Below are 4,598 nucleotides of genomic sequence, written 5' to 3'. Positions count from 1 at the left end.
ATTTTATTTTCTTTTCTTCCATTATGATTATATTGCATCAGTGGTGTATTTAGCTCAGATGGTCTTAGCTCTTTGTAAGGGTGAAGTAGATAAAACACATGGGTCACAAGAAAACATGCAAAAAAACCCCCAGCAAACCAAACCCGACTCTTTTGCTACAATGAGTTCTGGAATTTCAAGCCAGGAAACCTCTGAGGAACCTGTGCACATAACCCTAGACTATATGGAGTCCCAGGCTATGATTTAGTGGCAGTGTTCCACATTATTTTTACAAAGAAAAGGTAAATTTTCTACCTTATGGAATGTGTTTCATGGAGCTGTCGCTCCATGATAGCTTATTGCATGCAGGCTCTTATCTTCCCAGGGGCACCCGTGACAGAACAGGTCACACCAAGGGAAGAGGGATGAAGGTGAGAGCCAAGCGCTTTTAAGCAGTTACCTGCACTGTAGATGCCTAAAGCCTTTCCTGTACAGGCACGGAAGTACCCCAGCTCAAGCATCGCTAGTGCTGTAATAGCTGCAATCTTGTAAAGCCGTGCTTGCTTCTAACTTCGCATCGTACTTAGCCTAGATGGAAACTGCATTCGAATGGTTAAAACTAAACTCTTCACTGCAGAGTTACAAGAATGTTCCTGTAGCATGTTGTGACTCCTGACTGACTCGGCTCTCGTGTGGTTACCGCAGCGCTGTTTCAAGGCAATTTTTGCCATGGCCAGCTGTACAGTCTTCTCAAATGACCAGCTGCGTTTTGCTTGCCTACAGTCAATGCAGTTTGGGGTTGATACTGGATTGCTTTTCGCCACCTCTTCTGCAGTCTTGCATCTGCACTTCTTCCCAGCACAGGATGCATTTTCTAGGGGGATTTAGCTATAAGAGAGATAATCTGGACTGCAAAATTTCTTGCAAATGAAAGATAAAATCTTTGAGAATACTTGAGCGAGCTAGAGGAAATAAATGAATGAGATAGCGGGGACAAAAGTGAAACACCTACTCAACTGAAACCTCATTTCAGTCTTTTTCTCCAGTTAATTAAGTATTGAGGAAAATGGATGTAGAAAGCACATTTTAAAGCAATCAAGTACTGCCAGAAATCAAACCAGCAATTTGAAAAGAGAACAACACTGGTCTCTGGCATCTGACAAAATAAGATATTTGACAGGGAACAATATGTGCAGTACTGGTTAATTGAGAGGCAAGGAGAAGAATAATCATAGCTGCATTACTGAATTTACAGAAGTATCTCCAGTGTACCACAGGGACGATGCGAATTTGTGGAATCCTCCTGTCTGCTACAGCAAGCCAGCAATCGCTTACATTCCCATCAACATTTTTACAACGTACCCTAGGCAGCAATGCAGAAATAGCAACTGTGGTGGCGAAACCGGGAGACTTGCCTTTAAAATTACTGTAATCCCACACTTCCCTCTGGCTGGTGAAGAGATATGGAATAAGAAACAAGTAGGGGAGAAATCTTCATTAAAGTTTGCTCTGCCCACGGCATCCTTTGTTAGACCTGTGCAACCCTTTACCAGTTCACACACGTGGCTCTTCCAGCATCAGTCCTACGGCAGGTTAGGTTGACCGGGCGTTTTATCAAAGTGTCAGCATTAGAACAAAGACAAGATGTTAGTTTGCCCGCCTAAGAGTTCTGAGCTGTAGGCACACACAGTGTGAACTCTACCCATGAACTTAGCTACATTTTGGAAGCTCTCACACAACTTTCAAGGCTATATTCTCTTTCCCACAGTTGATGTACTAACCTTCCATTTTATCCATGTCATTCTAGCACATTAAAATGATGCTTTAAAGCATCACCTAAAAAGACAGGCAGCATGCTGCTGTGTCAAAGAAGCCAGCAATGGAGATTGAGACACCTGAACAAACCCATCATACGGTACCCTTCCCATTCATGCTAAAACCACTGTTTGAGCTTACGTGCAGTTAATAAGAGATTGTTATTTAGATCCCTTGATATAAACCAATACTTCCACATGTAACAGCCTGCCTCAACAGAAGATCTGATGGTCTGAAAATAGTATCGGGAGCCAGACACCAAGCACTTAAATAAAAAAAAAGAGGTAAAAAAGCAGCTAACCAAGTTAAACAAGGAGTTAAGCAAGTAGATCTGGAAATTACAAACCAGGTTCTTTCCTTTTGTAATTGCTCACAAGAAGTTGACACAAAAAAAATCCCAAAAGGATGAAGTATCAGTCATCTCCATTACTACTTTTAGCCTCCATGATCTGACTCTAAGTTAATTAAAAAGGATCCAAACTTCTCAAGAAAACGAAGATCTTCAATCGCTCAGTGCCAGAGAATGACTAAAGCCACACATATATTTAAAAATCAACAACAATAATGAAAACATTATTTTTCAGCACAGGGTCAAAAGAATACAGAATATTTCCCTTTCTCTGTAGTGAAAAAATCAAAGCAGTCCCCAACCACAATTAATAACTTCCCACTCCCCTGTTTTGCCTCTAAAAAAAAAAAAAATCAGTAATCTGATGTGGATACACAGACTTTGTGAAAAAGGCAATCTCCTTTCACAACATCAGATGCATTTGCACTTGCACTGTATTTCATGTGGTACTCAGCAGGCCTTCTAAATAAAGGAACCCCGAAAGACCATCTAGTACTGAGAGCAGATTCTCACTAAGCTTTCATCTGTTTAATTTATGAAACACAGTAGCAGAAAAGCAAAGTACAGAAAGCTGCTGATTTTTCCATGCACCCATCAGTGCGATCACCTAAGTATTTCAACAGCTGAATTGTGAATAGAGACTGGCGAATGATTTGTCTGCTGTTAAAAAAGCTTCCAGGAAGACAAATAAAACAATGCAAAAAGCTAAGCAGATTTAGCTATTTTATAGCTACATCCTGTTTTTCTAAGTTCCATATAGTTTCTGAACTCTACACTGAAATAAGTGCTTGGGTGTATCTGCAAGTGTGTCAGAGAATATGCACGCATATACGTAACAGAGGAGGTATACCTATCTCCTGCCACCAGAACTATCGATATACTAGTCCATATTTTAAGCAAATCCACCACGTTGCTTTTGAATACTGCTACTGCAATCTGCTTTCACAGTAGTCCACCATCTCTGCAGTTGGCAACATCTTTAAAAAGTTCCAACAGCTGTTTTCAATTACTGTTTTCTACAGAAAATTACTGGCAGCCTTACTGTAATTTGTGGCTATTTAGGATTAGGTGGCAAAAGCAGAGATGGAGTCATCTGAAGGGTTAGACAGCTGAAATCTCAAACAGCAGGAACAAGGATCAGGCAGATGAAACCAGCTCTGGACAAATTTGGAGTGTTCTCACCACAGAGGTGGCACTACTTTCCTACTGTACAGGGTGTTTACATTGTTCAGCTATGTTTTCCTGTCTAAAAGGAACTCATTTGCACGTAAGATGTGTTTTGCACTTTTCTCTGTCATCACCTTCAAGGTTTTAGGGCACTGTAGGATTATTGTCCCAATATGCCTCAGACAAGCCAGATTTGGATTCACTGTGGCTCCAGCTGGTATTTTTCTTCCTCTATTTGCATCAATTGTAGGGCACATCAACAAAATTAGTAAGCTGGAGAGCAAGAACGTGTTTCTTCTTTCAGTTCCATCATCTCCTCCAAACAGTCATTACTGGACTCGCAGACTCTTCCAAGTGATCCTTGCTGGGAGCCAACAAACATTAGTGATGGCAGTGCTGTGCCCAAGAGCGGAAGCGCAACGCAATGCAAAACATCTTCTGGAAGCTGATTCTTGAGAAAGTAGCACAGGCCCACATTCAATAAATACCATTTCTCCAACTAAGGATTAATTTTAAAAAAATGTGTCCAAACTCTACCCAAATGGTAGTTGATTAGACTGCAGCTCTGTCAAGGAGGCACAGGGCTGTCTCAGGCCTGCCACTTCTGTGCTGTTCCTGTGCTCAAGGCATGGGGAACTCATGAGGATCTCTGCAGCTGAGCGGGCTGCAAGAAGTCAGGGCAAGATCTGACCTGGGAGCAATTTACGTTCTGACATATGAGAGATCAGTTCAAACATTGGCCCTTATAATAATCCTAGAAGAGCAGCAGCCAAACAAATCTCCTTTTATGTTTTCCTTCTATTACTAGGTGAAAAGGAGAAGAATAGTTCAAAGCCTGAAGAAAGAGCTGAACATCACAAGCCAACCAGACCCTTCCATCAGCTGTAAGGGCGCACAGCAAAAGGACACCAGGATTCCTGCAACGTGCCTTTAACCTACAACTTTGGGCACTTCAGAGAGCATTCAAAATGTCTTAGGACAGCAAACTAGATTTTACACCAATTACACTGTAAACCTTGGGCAAACAGGAAAATGAATGAAGATCCAGTTAACGCATCTTCCTGTGATGTAACACAGTATCACTATGGCAACAATCGGATGAACACGCTAAGAACAATACCAAAGCACCAAAGATGGCATTTTTACAGGGACTTTCACAATCAGAAGAGAAAGCCAGATACGAGTGCCCTTTCACGCATTACAGATCACTGACTCTGACAAAACACATCCTATGCAATCCTCTTACTACGAATTCTGATGAAGCATTTTGATGCTTTCCTACTGCATG

This window comes from Egretta garzetta, unplaced genomic scaffold (genome assembly GCF_000687185.1).
Source record: "Egretta garzetta isolate BGI_Z169 unplaced genomic scaffold, ASM68718v1 scaffold319, whole genome shotgun sequence".
Classification (NCBI taxonomy): domain Eukaryota; kingdom Metazoa; phylum Chordata; class Aves; order Pelecaniformes; family Ardeidae; genus Egretta; species Egretta garzetta.
Note: the sequence above shows the minus strand (reverse complement) of the source record.